This window comes from Arvicola amphibius, chromosome 7 (genome assembly GCF_903992535.2).
Source record: "Arvicola amphibius chromosome 7, mArvAmp1.2, whole genome shotgun sequence".
In the NCBI taxonomy this organism is placed as follows: domain Eukaryota; kingdom Metazoa; phylum Chordata; class Mammalia; order Rodentia; family Cricetidae; genus Arvicola; species Arvicola amphibius.
This window is the reverse complement of record NC_052053.1, coordinates 53,759,138-53,779,327: the sequence shown is the minus strand read 5'-3', so window position 1 is coordinate 53,779,327 and position 20,190 is coordinate 53,759,138. Positions and strand designations below refer to the sequence as shown.

The following is a 20,190-nucleotide window of genomic DNA, read 5'->3' as shown; positions in this document are numbered from 1 at the left end:
GGGCCTAGAGGTCAGGGTTTGAACCCCAGTTCAGACATGAAGCTTTAGGGCAGCCTGACTTCGGTTCTAAGGATAAGCGGGGCAGCTGATCGCTGGCGTCCATCCCCTCCGAACCCGCACTGTCATTACCCGGCTCACCTGCAGCCACAGCTGAGGTGGGAGGTAGCAGAGCCCGTGGAGGTGCTGAGAAGTGGAAGGGGAAGGCAGTGCTGTGGGCAGATTGGGCAGGCATCCTGGAGAAGCAGGCTGGAAGGGGAAGTCGAACAAGCTGGGCTGGTAGGCTGGAAGCTTGTCAGACAGACTCTAAGGTAAGACAGAGTGGAGCGTCCTGCAGAGGCTCCCGGAGTCAGCCTTTTCCTGGAAAAAGGGCCTTTGGATACAGCCCCATCCCCGCTCGCCTCCCTTCTCCCACCTCAGGAACTGGACAGATGGGAAACCTGGACCGCCTCTTTAAAACCAGAAAGAGCAGAGAAACTCATGTTCCGGCTTTCCCCAGACAGAAGAAAATGGGGACACAGTTAGATTTACAGGGTGCCCACACTAAAGACAAAAGACACTGCTCCTTCTAGTGCAGGTCACCACCCTGTTCCGTGGTCTTCAAAGGCTCCTTATCGCCTGTAATGTCCTTTGACCCCTGTAGGTGGTCCCAGAGCAGGACCCAGTTATCACAGAAGGATCAGGAAGAGAGGAATGAGCCTGGCCTTTCTCAGCATGGAAATACGGCTGTCACAATCCTTTTGGGTTTCTCTGAGTGGTGAGGACTGTACCCGGGGCCTTGTATATGCCAGCCACTGAGAACGTTCCCAACCCTCCCCCTTTTCTGTTTTTGTTGTTCGTTTGTTTTTGAAATAGTTTCAGGCTGGCCTAGAACTCATATGTTGACCTCCTCAGTACTGAGATTACAGCTGTGAACAGCTAGCAGTAACTGGCCCACAATCCTATTACATCATCGAAGGTCCCCAGATGGACAACTCCATGGAAGTTTTCTACCTCAGCCTCCTCACCACCTTCCCGCTCCCAAATCTGGCAGGTCACAGCTTTCTGCTGCTCTCTCACCCCTAGTCTGTGCCCCGAGCCTTGATCCACCTCTGCCCTTCTTGCCACCTTTGGTATCTGGCTGAAAAATCTATCTGAACACGTTCATGTGATTCCACCATTCCTCCGATTGCTGACTCGCAGTGGGCTCCTCGGAACTCAGATACAGGAGGCTGGGGACAGACTAGGATTCTGCTGTTAACTTCTGGATGCAGTGTCTGTGCCGAGCAAGAAACTGGGTGCACCCCTCTGTGTACTCACGAAAGCTGGCAGCCCAGCCTCCACCCACTTCAACAGCAGCCACAGAGCCACTCGAGGGAGATAATGGAGCCAGAGGGCTCTGCAGAGCCTCAAGTGTGACATGAACCCAAGGGATTACAACGTCTATTTTTAACTCCCCACATCCTGACCGAAAAAACAAATCCCTCACACACCCCGCCAATTCCTATCGGGGTGACAGGGCCTTTTAAGAATGCTCTCCTCCTGGAAGTAGCGCCAGCCAGTGTTGACGGCTGATGGCGGTCCCTCTGCCGGGAAAGGCCCTGAGGTCTCTGCTCCAACTGCTGCCAGCTTCCACTATGTCTGGCTGGGTCCTCACTGTTCCCAGAAAATAGCCATTTCCTAGTGGACTCGGTTGTCATGTATTTTCCATGACAGTCGCATTTCCATGCTGAGAAAGGCCACGCTCATTCTCTTTATTCCTTTACCCAGTGCCCCTCCTGGCCCTTCTCTGACAAGTGAGCCCTGCTCTGGGGCCACCTCCAGGGGTCAACTCTGAGACACCTGTCCTCTGTGGGGCAAAGGCAGGGAAGCTGACAAAGCAACCTGAAAAGAACATTTATTAGCAAAGATGGGGGCCTTTGGGGCTCCCAGGGTTCTGATCTGTGCAAGGGAGTTATGGAACACTAGCTATCACCTGTCCCTCCAGGATCCCCAGCCCTCATGACTTACAAGGAGCTTCCTCCCTCAGGATGTTGGTCTTACCTGTCCCCAGGCCCACCTGCATGAGTGTTAGCTGGCAGCTACATTCCTATGAGTCTCATACTGATAATGGTTTTCAGGGCTTCATGCATTGCAGGCAGGCACTCTACCACACAATCCCAGTCCTAAACTCATCCATGTGGTTGTCCATCCTCCCAGCCCCCCTCTGCCTACATTCACTCACTGTCCAACAGGGACATCACATAGGACAAACCCTGCCTGTGCTCCTGCGGTGGCCACAACAGCTCTCCAAGCCAGGTGCACCGAGAACCAGGAGGGAAGCAAGGAAATGCGGGCGATGGTGGGTGGGGTGAGTGAGCCACCAGGAGACTGAGGAGGCCTAGGTTAAGCTTGTCCCATTGGACAAGTGGACTTCACAAGGCAAGCGGCTTAAACAAACGCTGTGTTTAGCATAAATCTGTCTGTGGTTTGTTTCTTCTTCTTCAGCCTCTAGGTCTCCACGGCCCTCTTTCAGCTAAGAGACAAACCCTCTCTGAGATGCTGTGCAACCCCAGAAAGTCATGTGGCCCTCTTGGCTCCCCCTAGGACAACATCTATGCGCCCAGAATAGTCCCCCAAACCCCAGCAGCCCCTTCATAATCCCCAAATGTTCTCTCGAGTCTAGAGGAGGTTTAGGCTGTTTTCATTTGAGACAGACTCTAGTCTGAAGAAATGAGCTGACAAGAGCTCTCTTATACCTGTTTATAGACCTGTCCATCTTTGACGTCATAAGGCCAGAAGAGAATTTGTTTTGTTTTGTTTTTTTGAGACAGGGTTTCTCTGTAGCTTTGAAGCCTGTCCTGGAACTAGCTCTTGTAGACCAGACTAGCCTTGAACTCACAGAGATCCGCCTGCCTCTGCCTCCCAAGTGCTGGGCTTAAAGGCATGTGCCACTACCGCCGTCCAGCTGGAAATTTCTGAAAAGCAGTTCAGGACTGGGGTGGGGGGGCAGTGGCTTAGTGTTAGAGCACGCGTCTATCATATACAAGGTCCCAAACACTATTTCCAGTACCACATGCATGCACACACACGGAGGTAACAGATCCACGATCATCTTAGAAGACACAAACATCTGTTTGTCTTTCAACAATGGTCAGCCCAGCCCAAGAGCAGACACAGAGTCTCCTGCCTGCCTCTGCTAGAATGCAGGATGCAAGGCAAATGTTCTGGGCCAGAAGCATCAGCAGGGTACTGCTAATCTAGATGAGTGGCCATCAAGCATAGGAAGGTCCTTGCCGGGTTGGCTTGCTCATCTTGTGGCCACTCGGAAATACTGGGTCTGACAACCTGTGGAAGTTCAGGGCCTGCCGTGGAAGACAGGCCAGTCTGCACACTAACAGGAGCTGCGTGCAGAGGTAGGACATAGCTCAGTTCCTAGAGTGTTTGCCTTGCATACAGGAAGTCCTGGGCTCCATTCCCAGTACTGCATAATAAGCCAGGCATGATAGCACACGCCTGGAATCCCAGCACTTGGGAGGCGGAGGCAGGGGAATCAGGAGTTCAAGTCTCAGTTACACAGAGTCTACAGCCAGTCTGGCACACAGAAATTAGCCAGTATCATGCTGGGGTGGCTCATACTTAGTTGACAACCTGCTGGGCAGTCAAACAGTGATAGAGAGGGAAGGACATTCCAGAAGCCTCAGGAACAGACCATGATGGTGGAAGCCTGAAGAGCAGTGGGGAGCGAGCAGAAAGGAACATCAAAGCCAAACACCAAAGCCCGGGGTTGGGCCATGATGCTGTGGTGGGGTACAGGATGGGGTACATGATGCTGTGGTAGGGTACCACTATCAGGGCGAACAAGATTTATGACCGAGCCAGGGGAGCTGAAGCTAACTAACAAGGGCTGCTTCAAGACGCCTGTCTGCTAGGCACCCCAGGTAAGCCAAGACAGGAGGGACCTGGGATGGCTTGCTCATAGAAGAGACCAGAGCACTGGGCAGGGGCAGAAGTAGGGAAGGCTGAAGGGAGAGAGAGGCCGTGCCTTGAGAGGGAAACCAGAGGAGCTAGACACTCACGCCTAGGTTCTTCAGTCCAGACTACTCACCCTGGGAAGGAGACTTCAGCTGGGTTGCTCCCAGAGCCCCAAGCTCCCGTTGGCTCTAATTCGGAGCCCCAGTTACTTCTGCCACCACCTTCTTGCAGTGCTCTGCTGCATTCTGAAGTCAGCAACTTCGTCTGGGCCCTGAACCCACTCGGGTTCTCTCTCCTCAGAGATGCCAGGGGAGGTCGGCCACTTAACTGAACAGCCTCATCTCTCCTCCCTTCACATCTGAGGAGCCTAAAGACATGAAGGGACCACAAAGGCCCTCCATCTTCTGGACAAGATCTCTAATATCAACCCACCACTGGGTGAGCAAGAAAACCATGAAAAGACATAGTGCAGAGAAGGCCTGTGTATATAGTCAGGGGACACGAGTTCAAGTCCTGACACTACCAGTTTCTACAACTCTTCCCATATAAACACACTTGGGCTTTAGATGTTCACTTCCTCTTCCTGGACTCCAAAGAACTCATCCACAAAATGTATATTAATAACCCTGAGCCTTCGGGGGGTTCAAAGTGGAGGGCAGAAATGTGCTGTTGGAAAACTCCATGTGAACAAGCCCTTCCCACCATAGCCAGCCCAGCCCGCAGATGTCCCCAGAGATGCTCTCCAGAAAGGACAAATTTAACAAGCCACAGACCTACTCCATGCCCTCCTCCAGAGGCTCAGGCACACAGCCTCCCCACACTGGAATGCGGAGAAAGCGGGGAGGTCACACTCACCTCTACAGTATCCGCACCTCCACCCCGTAACTGAACACAGGGGTCTCGGCAAGGTGTGCCAATCCTTTCAGAAAGCTAAGGTCAAAGGTCTGCCCTTGTGTATGACACATGAAAAGCTTCCCTGGACTCCTCTGCCCCTCTGGCCTGTCTCCTATGCCCCAATTTCCACCAACACCCACAATCTCTTCCTCAGTACCTGAGGGTGATGGTTCTTAAGCTGAGCTGTGCAAACAGCCTGGATAGTTGTGGCAGAGAAGGTCTCTAGGTCAGGAGTAAAGACGATGAAATTTGTATTTCAACCAGTATCCCATGTGCTTGTGATAAAAGCATCCCAGCACACATAACAAGCCTGAACACATACAAGTGTATACATACACATACAAGGGCACATACAAGTGTATATATACACACACACACACACACACACACACCATGGTGGGCATGCGAACAGAATCAAAGGTAACAATTAGAAGCACAGACTATGGCTGCTGCTGGGTTTGAGGTATAGCCCAGCCCCATCACTGACTGAATGACCTTTGGTGAGTCCCTTCCTCCTGACAGAGGCAGCCTCAGCCTTCCACGGCTGTCTGAAGAATGCAGTGACGCGTGTAATGTCCCCAACACAGGACCTGGTACACAATAAACAATACTAGTGCTGTAGCCACTGCCAAACTCAGTCCCATTGCCTTGAGTGCCTAAGAGAAGGCACAGAAAGCCAGGATTAAGGATCCACAAAGACGCCTAAAGGGCATGAGCACTCAGTGGGTAGATGTAGCAGGGATACAGATTTCCATTCTGAACAGTAAGACTGTTTTAGCTGACTGGAGATGCCCAGCCATCCCTGGAGGATCTGAGCAAAGGGCCTAGCTATGTATCAGGTGCAGATGCAGCCCAAGGAAGGGACATTGGAGAGCACAAGTATAGAGCATCCCAGCCAAGGCTGAGACCAGGCTCTGCACTTGGTCTCTCTCTCTCTCTCTCTCTCTCTCTCTCTCTCTCTCTCTCTCTCTCTCTCTCTTTCGCATCACATGCGAGATGGTTCTTCACGGCTCCTCAGTATTTTACAGGGGTCACCTCCACTTTCAAAGGTCTAGCTTTCCAACACAATCCCAGCAGAGAAGGGAGGTCCTGGGACCATTTGCAATCGGGGACCTACAGTCGTCTGTCCTTATGCAGTGTGTGCACATTTCTCAAAGGCCCAGGGCTCACTTGATCCTGAGAGGAGGGAACCTGAAGAATATGGGTCCCTTCAGGCACCAAACTCTTCAAGTTCCAGGAGACCGGATTCTCTGGCCCTGTGGGCGGATGCCCACAGGATCATTTTGATGGAAGCTTTAAGCTCAGGGAAGTTAGAAGACTGCCCAAGGCCACACAGTGAGCAGAGGAAGCTGAGATTTGAACCCACGTTCTCTAGAGTCTAGAGCTGGGTGTTAGGTCTGGTTAATTCTGGGTTACAGTCTTTAGGTCAAGAAAATAGAATGGAGTTAATGCTACAGACGAATAATTTTCTTACGAATAATTTTCTTCCTGACAGTTAAGTCTTCGGCCACTCCCCTCTGCGACATCAACTGATGAAGGAGATGGGATAAAGCCCAGCGCAGGCATCACAGACAGCGCCAAAGGACCAGACCCAGATAAGCTTGCAATCCTCACCAGGCTGGAACTTGGAAACATGGTGGCTTGGGTCGCTCTCCCCCATGCTGTGTGCTCCTCAAGGTGTTCTGTTAGTGGAGGGTGAGGTTGGAAGCAGGCCAAGGAAAGAACTCTGGGCCCACCTGCGTCCTTAGTAACAGCTCTAGCTAGCAATGAATACAAACATCCCAAACTTGGTGGACCACATGGGAGGGAGTGTGTGTAGTGGGGGTTTGAAGTTTGGGGGTCAGTGGAAGCTTCTGGAATTGGCAGGTTGGAGAACCCTGTACCCCAACTCCTGTAGACTGCAGGCCCCTGCTAAAGGTGCCTTCTTGGTGCCGCCTGCGCCCTCCTTTCCAGAGGAAAGCTTCAGTCCTGCGCCCCGCTGTGGTCAGGGATAGAGGCAGAAAACAGCAAAGTTTAAAGGGTCAGACAAGACTCAGAGGTCCTGCCGCAGAGCAGAAAAGAGAAGTAAATAAAGAGAAGCTGAGGCGCACTCCTCAGCTCTGTAGTCCTATAAAAATATCAAGGCCCCAAAGGTCCTCAAGCAGAACCCTATCGGATCCCTGCAGGTGTTAGGATCCCCTCAATTTGACCCGCGCTTTTCAGCCATTAATTACCTCTATGTGCTGACTTGGCCGCTGGGCATTGCCATCCCTAAGGCAGCGAAGTCGGACAGCCCAGGACTAGGGTCGCGTAGTCACCAAGTCTCCGGGTCTCAGGGTTTTGGACTGCCAGTTCGGCGGCAGGAAAGTTTCCGTGGGGGCGGGCAGGGACGAGCGGAGCAGGCCGGGCTGGAGCGAGCTCCGGCCGGCTCCACGCCTCCCGCGGCGCCGCGGCTCTCTGCTCCCCGGCCACTCGACCCGTCCTTCCCTGCCAATCGCAGGCCCCGCAGCGGCAGCTCCGCCCGCCCACGGGCCCCAGCGGGGGCGGACGGGGAGGGGCGGGGGCGCACCTGTTTGGTCGATCGACCCCACATCTCCACCAGCCGCCTGGCCGGACTAGGCAGGGCTGCCAGCGCTCGCCCCCGCCCGGGATTGGCCGGGATCCAGGCGGGGCCACACGCCTCTTCTCTGGCCCTGCTCAGCGGCGTCCAGCTCGCACAGCGCCTCAGCCCGCCCGCCTTGGTTCTTCCCCGCCTACCTAGCTGTAGCCCAGGGACAGAGAGATGACCAAGGCTTCTCTGTCATTACTTCTCGGTCACCCTCTGACTACCCCCTCCTGCAAGCATCGTCCCCCGCGCGCTGACACCTTAAACTTTCCTCCTATACGTCCAGCACCAATCTCCAACTTCAGGCTTGGAGGCAGGTACCGGGGCCTGAGAAAGGGTCGGCGATTATGATGTCGCCGGTAAGGTACCACAGCACCCACATTCACATAAACTCCGAAGCACCCCCAATCCCGCGGGCTGGATGTCCCCCAGCGTCCTTGGCCTACACAGATGCCATCGCCCCATTTTCCGCGATAGAAAAACTGAGACCAGAAAGGGGAGAAACGCTTTTCCGATCTGATGACAGGTGAGTTGACAGAGTTTGCCTGGCTCCTGTCCCCAAGTCGGAGGATGCCTGGGTCCGCCACGCCTGTCCCCGGGGTGACCGCGAGTGGCCTGGACTGGAGGAGGCGGAGGCCCGCGATGGCGCGCGCCCGGCCTTACCTCGGCTGCAGAGCGTGTCCCCGCAGAGCGCGCCCGCGGGAGGCCCCAGCAGCGGCAGGGAGGCCCAGGCGAGCGCTCGGTAGGCCGAGCGCCCAGCGCCCATCCCTGCCGGAGTCCGCCCTTCCACCCTCCGCGGCACCTGTGGCGCCAGGGCTGCGCACGCCGCTTGGGCCTCGGGGGTCAGACCCTTGCGTGCCGAGGCTCTCCCGGCGTTCCTCCTCGTGCAGTCCCGGCTCGGACACCCACGGCTGTGGCGCGGACCACGGAGGGAGCAGGCCGCCCTGGGCAGGGCGCTATTTTTAGCGGGAGCTGCTCTCCTAGTCGGACAGACAGAACCAGTTAATTCGGCCGTTGGGGAAGGGCCTGTCCGGGGAGCTCCCCGGAAAGGCAGCCGTGGCTCTGCTGAAAGCTGATCCTGCGCATTCCTGCCTCTCGAGGCGGGAGGGCGGGAGGACGCCTGTAATTCCAGGGGGAAGCATGCGTCCTCTGAAGCTGTGCCTTGGGACCAAGTACACGCCCCAAGAGGGCTCTGGAAACTGACCTGGAACTTGGCCCGACTTTCTTTATGTTCACATGCCTCCGATGATTGGGCAGAGCATGTCTACCTGACTTGAGAGTCCCCACTTCTTGTTAGGAAGAGACCCTTCGATGCAGAATCAGAACCCCAACAATGCACACAGTGTTCACTCTGAGATTTCTTGCTGAACGAAGTGGGGAATGTCAAACACAGGCCAGTGATTTGTCGTGGATGGACCAGGCGGCTTTGGAAGCTGGAGGACACCTAAACCGGGCACTTTTCAATGGTGTGGCCTTGGTAAACCATCTCACTTCTGGATCTATCTCTTCTTGCAAAAGGGAGTTTTTAAAGTCCCAAGACAATATTTGAGAAACTTTTTGTAAACAAGACCATTGCGTACACGTGCATTCCACGAAGATGCAGAATCAGCCAGGGATGTATACTCAGGAAGCAGTGGGAGGAGCTTAAATAAGGAGGTTAAGCACTTAAATAACAAGTGCTGTTAGGGTAAGGGTCAATAAATAGGCCGGAGGATTAGAATAGAGGCTGCAAAAATAGACTCACACATGTATGGAAACTTAATATTTGGCAGAAGTGGTACTTGAGGTCAGTAAAGGAGAGACTCTTCTATAAATGTTGCTGAAGCAATTGGATGTCCATATTAGAAAAAAAAGAAATGGAATCCCTACCTCATACCATTCATAAGTTTCAGGTATACTAGATAATTAAATATAAAAATAAACTGGGCATGGTGTCTTACATTAGTAAATCCAGCACTTGGGAGGGTGAGGCAGGAAGATTATAGTGAATTTAAGGCCAGCCTGGGTTACATAGTCCCAGGCCATTAGCCTGTGCTAACAGTTAGAATCTGAGTCTAAACAAGTAGACAAACCTGGCAGAGAGCAAGATTTCTTGAAGATACACAGAACATCAAGAGAAAGATGGGTGCATTAAATTAAAATGTAAAACCTGTGTTTTCCAAAAGAAGACAAATGAAAGTCAAGTGCAAAATATGCAAAGGCCTCCCACACATGAGTTTTCAGAAGAAACTGGTAGAACGCTGGCTTGGCATTAGGGAAGCCGTGGTTTGATCCCCAACATCACATAAACCAGGTGTGGTGGCAAAAATCTGTAATCTCAGCTAAATGGGAGGTGGAGGCAGAAGGATCAGAAGTTCAAGGGCATCCTCAGCTACAAAAAGAACTCAAAGTATGTATGATCAGACAATTGGCAGAAGAAAAATGTGCGTAAATTTAAAGAGAGCCTTACAATACCTGGGGAAACACGATGTCAAACCCAGTAAAGTGTCCCGTTGCTCCTGCCGGATTATCCCCCAAGGTGGAGAGTGGCATAAGTAGTGTGGAGAACACGCGTGCCAGGAGGAGAAATGGGTCCAGTCACTCTGGAAAACAGCCTAGGAGCTCTGAGAAACACCCAGCTATCTGGTCATCCTCTGGGGACACACCTAGTGAATTTCTGTTCTCTGCAGCAAGACCGCCTACGGTCGTGTGCAGAAGAACACATGGACACATGATGGAGCGATCTGAGAAGTTCTCTACTGCGGGGACCAGGACGAGAGGGAGTCTGAATGTCCAAGAAAGGGAGACAGCAAGCTCTGAGGAACAAACTGCATGGTATCATTCATTTGGATTCTTCAAACACACACACTCACAAAACAAATACCCATATATCACATGGCTGTGCACAGATGTAAAAGCAGAGAGCATGCAGAGTCATGAGAAATGCGCCTTTCGGCCAAGTGTTTACCCCAGGGAGGCAGAGGGTGCTGCGATGCAGAAGGAAGAGGCTTCCCCATTTGGTAAGGTTTTTTGGCTGGAGTGGTACATAAATCTCTCCCTCCCCCCCCCTCTCTCTCTCTCTGTGTGTGTGTGTGTGTGTGTGTGTGTGTGTGTGTGTGTGTGTGTGTGTGTGATTATTTTGGGGAATTGAACCCAGGGCCCTTTGAATGTCAGACAAGACAAGCACTGAGCTACACCCATAGCCTCCCAAACTTTTTTTTAAGACACAAAGGAAGCCTGGTAGGAGTTCCTTTAAAAGCCAGTTCTGCTCCAAAAGATACCTTCCCCCTAATTTAATGATGTCATCATGTCTAGGTGCTGATGCATGAACATAGCCTGGCCTGCGGTGAAGCACTCAGAAAACCTGAAGAACACTAATAGCTTCCTAGTCCCTCTCCCTTGAAGCCCTGCTTAGCCCAGATGCAGCCTGCAAGCCAAGCCTCCAAGGCCTCGGCTCCCGCATGCTCTCGCGAGTTTGCACAGGCAGGGTGTTCTCCTAGCACACTGCTCTCTGTCTCTGCTTCAGTGCGTGTGCACTGCAATCCTGCTGTGCAAGACACTCCTTGGGTGAGGGGTCTCACATCTATTATTGACACATCTGTTCCTGTCTCATTGTCTGTATTATCACAAGATGGGCAGTGCCACCTAGTTTGAGATTTGTCTCCTGAAGCAGACTTTTTTTTATTTTTGACAAGGTCTTTCTGCTTAGGTCATGCTGGCTTCAAAGTTGCAATCCTCCTGCCTCAGCCTCCTTAGTACAAAGGTTATAGATGAATACAACCACATCAACTCATATCACACCTTTTTGGGCCCCCACTGCAGTCCCACCCTCTGTACAGAACTCAACTAAGAAGGTTTAGGAATATAAGAGCCGAGTGAATCCAAATACTCAGAAATCTAAAGGAACCATGCCACACTCTCAAAAGGAAGACAACCCCACCACCTGCCCGATGGACTGCTTGGTCTTCAGGGATGTTTTTGAGAATAACATGAACTTTGAGGTCAGAGAGAGCTGTGTTCACATCTAGGCTGAACCACTTGCTAGCTGTGTGATATCGGAGCCTCACTATCGGGGTCTGAACAACCAGGATGTGGCGAGGATTGTCACAGGGATGAGCTATGAGATCACAAGAACCAAATGTATGGCCCCATTCTTAGGTCAAGCAATTATGTGAATATTGACTAAGAGGAAGACATTTGCAGAGGAAGGTGGAAGGAACCCAGTTAGGCCACTGTGGAAGTAGAAAGCTGGTTAAGCAACAACAAGGGTGTGAACCAGTCCTGAATAGAAAGAAGCATTCATCTGGAGGCGGGCTCGGGAGCCAAGAGTCAAGAGCTTGCTCGAGCATCCTCGCTCCATCCCTCATGCCAGCATGCCCCTTCCCAGGGGCTGAGCTGCACAGCATGGCAGCCCTGCAGGCCCTCTTTTTCTTCCCGTAGCCACCCTGTTCCCCTCCAATCTGTTCTCACATATATCCCAGGATCTCAATCTGGACCTGTCTTTTCCTTGCCAGCTTCCATCTGTAGGGGCGACAGAACCTGCGGCACCTTCCCCGGGGGACATGTCTGAAATGATTTACCAAATGCATCATCTTCACTTGGATATGCAAAATCTACATATGTCTCTTTGCCGGCAGTTTCCATCAAGGCAGCATGCAGGATTGGGACTTGCTTACGGTCCAGACTTTAGAGGATGAATCAGCCGGGTTTCATGTTCTCCATGCAAGCGAAAGCTTGGAGTCGAGAGGGCTGGCTGGTCACTGGAAGAGAACAGCTCTGTGCACATCGAGGGTTCTGACGAGAGATCTTCTAAGCTAATAAACCAGTCTCTTTGATTTAAATCCCATCACGCAAGTGACATAAATATTAGTCACTGATGGTCCTTTGTCTCATGCAAATGGGCCGTGGAAGGCAGGAATCCCGCCTGACTTAAATTTTGCCATCTTCTTTTGGGGACAGGGTTCCATGTAGCCCATGTAGTCCAGTCTAGCTCAGTTTTGCTGTGCAACTAAGGATAACCCCGAATTTATGATCCTCCTAGCTGTACCTCCTTCCTGGGCTGGGATTATAAGTGTGTACTACCCTGCTTATTTTTCTGTCTGTTTTGTGTGTATGCATGACTTTGTGGGATATGCTGGGGAACAAACCCAAGGTTTGTGTGTGTTAATCCAGCATTCTACCAACAGAGCCACACTCCCAGCCCCTACCATTTTTCTTAATGGCTGTCTAGAAGACCATCAGTCTTTTTGGCAACACTAAAGGATGCTCTTGTGCCTTCATCTGCTCTGTGTAGTTGTGTGGACAATTCTATTCCCTTCTGTCTCATCACATTCTCCCAGTTTCTCCCCTAGTTTTTTTCTGGGCTGTTTCATATTACTTTCTGGCCAGTTGGAAAATAATATTCTCAGAATCTGATTGCCCTTAATGTTCTGAACAAACTTCAAGTGTCGGAGCCTGGGACCTTACCCTGCTGTCCTTCCTTCACCAGTGACTCGCACGTGAGCATCTCCAGCCCAGCAGGCACTTGTGCTCCTTTGCCCAAGCTTCTCAGAGCATCAGGCTACTTCCCTGCCTCTGTGCCTTCCTCCCTGTGGACCCTGCCCATTAGTACCTCAAGAGACTGGCAGAACACAGATCCAATCACATCCCCCCACCTCTGCCGAAAAGCTTGCAGGGGTTGTATTTGTGTGGCTGATGAAAAAAAAAAAACTCCCAGGGAGTTCACTGGTTCTGAACAAAAGCCTACGCCTAGGGTCTGGCCTGGGAGCTGGAGGATCAAAAGCCTCCCAGCCTCGTTCTGTGCCGCTTTTCCTTGCCTTCGTTGTTGTCAGTCACTCCAGCTAATCTCAGAGTTCTCAGATAAATAATACTCCTTCCTCAGACCTCACCTCTTCTGTCCTTTCCCTTCCTGGCCTGGTTAGCTTCTTCCAGGAGTCAGTGAATGTCACTTCCTGAGAGTAGCCTCCCCTTGCGTTCACTATACACTTGAGCTAGGGGTTTTCCTTCATGCTGCTGGTGGCAGGTGGTAGCTGTACCTTCACTGTGTGATCACCAGGAGTTGGGGGTCCCTGAGTACAGGGATCACCCCTTGTCCTCAGCAAGGGCCCTAGCACATAGTATGTGCTCAGTAAATGTTTGCTGGAGGATGAATCCAGGTCTACTTGCAGACCCCCATGTATAGGCTCTCATCATAGGACAAACACTGTTAGTTACCATATATTCATGTAGAGTAGGAATGGTAATTAGGTATGCTAGTACATACATGCAGTCCCAGCACTTCAGAAGTGGAGGCAGGAAAATTAGGAGATCAGGGTCATCATGAATTATTACATAGGATAGCCTGGGATACATGAGACCTTTTCTCAACAATAGACAAACAACCAAACACCCAGGGACTGAAGTACCCTCAGATGCACACTCAGGCTCGGGCTCATAGGACTCCCAGAGCAAGAATGACAGGCATGGTGGGAAGAGAAGGTGAGGGGAGGGGTCTGGGAATTATACACTGGTAGGAGCTACTGGGCATGGAGGAGGGATTGAGGGTGGGCCCATTTGGAGAGCTGCAGCCTGTGGGGGTCTAGCCAGGCTCTGGGGCTTTAGTTCGTGCCTCTGCAGCTTCTCCCGTTTCTGTGGACTCTAAGTCAATGATATGGGGCCTCTCTGGGCAGCCTCTGAGCAGAGGGCTGGGAACAAAGGTGAACAGGCCAGGGAGCTGCTCCCAGATGCTAGGGAAAGTGGCAGGCCCTGTTATCAGCGGAGACTCTAGGAAACTCCCCATGGCCCACAAGTAAGCCCTTCCTATTACGTACTGAGCATAAACTAATGACTATTAAGACAGAGGAGGGGGCTGTGGGAACTAGTGTCAGCCTGAGTAGGAGAGTGGCTTCCAAGGAGGTGACAATTGAGGGGAAGGGAACAACAGCTAGCACCACTGGGCAGGGACATGCGGGAAAGCTTGGGTTCCCTGGGCCCCAAATGCCATGCCCAGAAGCTTGGACTTTGGGAGGGGGTGCATTGGCTGGAATGATCCTGGGAGGGGAGGTATGTACCTGGAGGAGGAAGGCAGATTTAAAGGGAAAGACAAGAGACTGTCCTGGGGATAGTTCAGGAAGGGAACAGGGAGTGAAGATGCACAGCCAGGAGAGTTCAGCCAGAAATGCGTGGCTACTGAAGGGAAGAGTTCACGAGCAAGTGAGCAAGTGTGTTCCAAGCTCTCCTCTGAGGCTAGGGAAAGGATCGATGGGAAGTGCTTTCTGTGCAAGCCTGAGGTCTGAGTGTGAGTCTGGACCTAACAGCCAGGTACAGCTGGAACGGCAGTCCTGCTCCTAGGGGCTAGAGACAGACAGATCCCTGGAGCTCAACGCACTGGCCGGTCAGTATTGCCTGTGGGTGAGCTCCAGCTTCAGTGATGACCCTGTCTCAAAAATAAAGTGAGGCTGGAGAGACAGCTCAGTGGTTAAGAGCACCAGCTCTCTTCCAGAGGGCCTGGGGTTCAGTTCCCAGTACCCACATAATGGTGGTTCACAACTATCTGGAACTCCAGTCCCAGAGGATCTGATGCTCTCTTCTGGCCTCCTGGGGTACCAGAGACATACATGCAAACAAAACACTCATACACATAAAATAAATGGAAATTTAAGTAGAAATGAACAAAATAAAAAAGGAAGAAAAGACAACGGCAGAGGAGAACAGGCAAGGCTCAGGAAGAGGGGGAGTTAACCTGAGACAGAAGCAGAAACTAGAATGATGTCAGAAAGAGTGGCCAGGAAACAGAGGGGCCATGGCCATAACTTTTCTCAGAAGAAAGTAAGGTTGGCTCCTTAGTGTTTGGTTGAAAGCATCACCCCCGCCCCAGCATCCATGGGCGCTGGCATCCATTAAACCTGGGCTTTTCCTAATTCGGTCAGATTTGGTTTAATTTGGATTATTGCATTGGCGGAGAGGCTTACTGGACCAGAAAAAAAACTTAACACTTAGGAGAAGGCCAGGTATTAAAACAGCAACATAAGAAAATAATTATTGCTGGGTGGTGCTGGCACCTGCCATTAATCCCAGCACTTGGGAGGCAAAGGCAGGCAAATCTCTTTAAATTCAAGGCCAGCCTATTCTACAGAGCTAGTTCCAGAACAGCCAGAGGTACACAGAGAACCTTGTCTCGAAGGAAATAAATAAATAAACTGATAAGTAAATAATAATATATGTGCATGATCTTGTGCTGGCCGGTTATATGTCAACTTGACAAAGGCTGAAGTCACCTGAGGGGAACCTCAATTAAGAAAATACCTCTAGGGTCTGGAGAGATGGCTCAGTAGTTAAAAGCACTGACTGCTCTTCCAGAAGACCAAGGTTCAGTTCCTAGCATCCATGGCAGCTCACAAATGTCTGTAACTACAGTTCCAGAAAATCTGACACCGTTATACCAACGTACAAAAAATTAAGTTAAATAAATTATATTTAAAAAGGCAAGAAAGGAAGAAAAGATAAAAAAGAAAATGCCTTTATAGGATGAACTGTAGGCAAGCCTGGGGCATTTTCCTAATTAGTGGTTGATGGGAGGGCCCAGCCCATGGTGGGTGGGGCCATCCCTAGGCTGGTGGCCTTGTGTTCTGTAAGAAAGCAGGCTGAGCAAGCCTTGGAGGAACAAGTCAGTAAGGAGCACCCCTCTGCATCAGCTCCTGTCTCGAGGTTCTTGCTCTGAGTTCCTATCCTGACTTCCTCCAGTGAGGAACAGCAATGTGGAAGTGTGAGCCACACAAACCCTTTCCTCCCAAGTTGCTTGGCCGTGGTGTTTCATCACAACAGTAGTGACCCTGGCTAGGACATCGCTGTTTCCTCCTTGTTTAATTGTCTAGCACGCATCAGAAGCACTCTTGGTGTTGATAGTCTCCCAGCCTGTGGCCAGAGCTTTGCCTGGAACCTAGCGCACTACACCTGCCTGTTTGAATTAGATAAAAGGTCCTGAGCCTTTGTTGGTTGCTTGCTTCTCAGAGGGCCGAGACTCAGCAATGTGTGTAAAGATCTGAAGAGTCGAGAATACAGCCACTATACGTCTAGCTGCATAACCAGGTTTTTCCCCCTCTTGACAAAGGGCCCCTTTGGAATCAGACATGGCTTCTAGCCTCTGCTGCTGGAAGTATCCAGCATACTTCATTTTTCAGCATGCTCACATTTCATTTCAAGCCCTCTCAGTCCCAGCCCAGAAAGGTGATTTTTTTAAGGCCCATTAGCATAATTACCTGCCTGCAACACTGCAGAGAAGCAATTAGATGAGCCTGCAGTTTTGCAGATTTTTGGAGTAAGTCACCTGAAGTTCAGCCGCCGACAGTATTCATGGCTGCTTTCTGTAATCGTGGGGAATTATTTGGTAATAGCAGAGCTACCTTGGTCTAATTTAGTTTTAATGCCTGGAAGTATCCTCCCAGAATCATTGGCTTCAGGGAATTCTGACTTCCAGGTAGGTTACACTTTCTGAAGCAAAGATTCGATTCAAGGCTCCTGAAGTTCCTTCTTTGCCACCTAGAGTCATCTAGGAGCAGAATGGAGCCTACTACCTCTATGTGTCAAGAGAAAAATGCTAAAAGCTGCAGGGCCACAGGAAGTCAGGTGGACACCCAGCTAAGTGGGCACACTAGATGGAGTTTGAGCCATCAGGTATTTTCTGGGAGAACCCTAATTTCCCTCCCATTCATTTATTACCTCGTTCTTTCAGCAAGCCCAGACACTTTTGCTATTTGGGTAAAACTAATGATAATCATGGATTTGAGCCAATTTTAGCTATTTTAACACTTTCCAACACATTACATCCCGTGGAGGAGGGGGCTGCTGCCACTGTACCGTGTGCAGATGGGGTCACTGAGGCTGGGGAGGTTAAGGCATTTACTGAGCTATTCCACTGGGAGCCAGGCATGGTGGCACAGGCAGAGGAAGACAGATCCCCGAGCTCAAGATCACCCAGGTCTGCATTGTTTTAGAGGTCAGGGCTTCATAGAGAGACCCTGTCTCATTAAAAAAACATTAAGAATATTGAGGAAGTGTTCAGTCCCTTTTTACAATTACTGGGAGGTGGAGGTGGGCTTACTACCTTCTATGGGGGAAAGAATAGGATGTCTCAGAGGGCGTGGGTCTGGCCAAAGTGAATGTGGTGAGGAGATGCAAGAGTCAAGTACTGAACTGAGATTCTCATTCCAAACCCAGTGCTGCCTTGGCCATAGTTAGGAACTTAGGAAGCGCGTGACACCGCAGGTGGAGGCTGGATACACGGCTCTCCAAGAGGCAGGCTCAGCAGCCCAACTGCCCAGCTCTGTCCTTTGCTTCCAGCTTCTGAGCATGTCTCCGCCCCATCCCCCACTCCTCATTCAGAAGCCAGCGGCTCCTCTTGTCATCCCGTGTTTGTTAACTCTGAGATGCTCATTGGTCCATGTCTGCGCTTCTGGCAGAGGGTGGCCTGGTTCGAGGGAAGGGTCAGGAAGTGAACTGACTGTCACCATTCTCCCTGAGGACCGAGGCCACACCCAGGCCTCTCTAGGCTTTGCCTTCCCATCTCTACAAGAAAAGAGGGGTAAGGCTCTTTGTATGGATTTTTGGCCTGGAACTCAACAGTCCCCTTGACTTCCCAGAACTGGGGTTTCCATTTCTAGGTTTTCAAACCAACTCTTTAAACCAATGAGCTATAGACTCTTCTTTCATCTCTTTTTATGGGGAGGAGGTGGAAGGAAGTTGTCTTTTTGTGACAGTCTTTCTCAGTCACTGCTCTATTGCTACGAAGAAACACCACGGCCAAGGCAACTCTTACCAAAGAAAGCATTTAACTGGGGGCTTGCTTGCAGTATCAGAGGGTTATTCCATGATCATCATGGTGAGGGCATTGGCACTGGAGCAATAGCTGAGAGCCACAGCCTGATCTGCAGGCAGAGATAAAGAGGAAGAGGTAGACAGACTGGGCCTGGCATGGGCTTTTAAGACCCCAAAGCCCACTCCCAATGCCATACTCCTCCAACAAAGCCACACCTCCTCCAAGGCCACAATTTTTAATCCTTCTAATTCCTTCAAACGGTTCCACTTCCTGGTGACTAAGCATTCAAATATATGAGCCTATGGGAGCCCTTCTTATTTAAACCACCACAGAGTCTTATGTAGCCCAAAATGGCATCAGACTGTGTAAACAAAGAAAACCTTGGACTCTTGGTCCTCCAGCCTCCACCTATTAAGTGCTGGGATTGTAGGCATAAACCACAATGCCCGGATCAGAACTCCCGTTTCAAATGAAAACCAACAGACCGAAAGAAGGTGATCTGATGGAAGCTGGGTTAATGAAAGGGGCCTCTCCAGCTCATAGCCCTGCATGTTTCCTCAGACATAGAGTCTGTTGGATCCTAAGGTGCTCCAAGTCCAGGACCAGGGTCTAGTGAGGGCTGATGTTACCTGCAGTTTTGTGTGGGCTGAAATGTGCCTACCTGGGTCCCACCCCATCTCTGAACACCCATCTATCCTTGTGGCAGCCTAAGGATCAAATCTCAGTGTCTGTCTATCCCCAAGCTCCAGGATGAGGTTCAGTCTACCCGGAACACGCCCTGATGGCCAGAAGGACAGGTGTGCCCTGACTCTGGTGGCCCATTTTTCTCTCTGTCGTTTTAATCCTCCTATCTTCTCTCCCCTTCTTCTAACAGTGATCCTGGTTACACACAGGCCCAAGGCTGCAGAAGAGTGAAACACCCAACATTTGCCTTAGAGCAGACCTCCTCCACTCCTGGGCCTTAGAGCAGGCCTCCCTGTTCCTTCCAGTGCTCCTCCCACTTCCTCCTGAAGTGACTGGCACCATCCAAACCACTGGTACTGTCACTAACCTGAAAAGGCTTCCCAGAAGATATGGGCACCGAAGGGACATCAACGCCTAAGTAGGAGCTGGTGGGTTTGGGCACACAGGTGAAGAGGAAGCAAGCATCTTAGGCCCAGAATTGATAGGCAGGATAAGCTATTTAAGGAGCTGTCAGCCACTCAGTCTGGCTGAAGACTGACCTGGTCTTGGTGACCCTTGCAGGTAGGGAAAGTTATCTACCCAGGGTTATCAAGGACATTTAGGGGCTGTTGAAGATCTGGAGGTGAATCTTGAGGGTTTCAGGAGCCGATGATAGACTCCAGCTAGGGAGGTGGTGACCAAGACCTGGACTGTCAGCCCCATCTGACCGTGCACAGAATGCGGAGCCTACGAGCTCCATGACCCAATCTCTCCTCCCAGCCCCTCTGTCACACACAGTGCAGACAACCTGGTTCCCTCTGAGACACAGCACACGGACATAGGGCTCTAGACTTCAGGCTGCCTCCTGTCCATCTCACACTGCCTGGTTCCCGGCCTGGAATGTGGCCTCTGACCTCTCACTCCTGACCTTGGGACAGGAGTCCCACACCGTGCCTTGAAGACCAAGGCTGCCCAGAAGACAGCTGCTACTGCCCCAACCCCATATCTTGCCCCTGCTTCCCACAGCCCTGCAGTCCTCCTTGGCTCTGGCTAATGTTCCTTTCTCCAAATACAAGTTCTTTTGTTCACCAGGCAGCTAGCTTGGCCCTCAGCCCTAACTAGATCTAACTAGATCTTTTTGTTTTGTTTTGTTTTTTGTTTTTCGAGACAGGGTTTCCCTGTAGTTTCTAGAGCCTGTCATGGAACTAGGTCTTGAAGACCAGGCTGGCCTCGAACTCAGAGATCAGCCTGCCCCTAACTAGATCTTAACAAACCCAAAGATAAGGCAGTACCATCAAGGGTGGAAACACGGGGAGAGGCTTGGACTGTTCCTGGGTACAGAGGGCTA

The 20,190-nt window shown here is 51.2% G+C and overlaps 1 protein-coding gene across 1 annotated transcript in view; it reads right to left on the bottom strand.

The window, feature by feature from the left end:
* The window catches only part of LOC119818763 (DAB2 interacting protein), a 147,861-nt gene extending 140,807 nt beyond the window's left edge, over positions 1-7,054 (bottom strand). The window contains exon 1 of the mRNA XM_038336519.2: positions 7,038-7,054. The gene's annotated coding sequence lies outside the window, so the exon portion shown is untranslated. The remainder of the gene's footprint in view (positions 1-7,037) is intronic.
* Between the last annotated feature and the right edge of the window lie 13,136 nt (positions 7,055-20,190).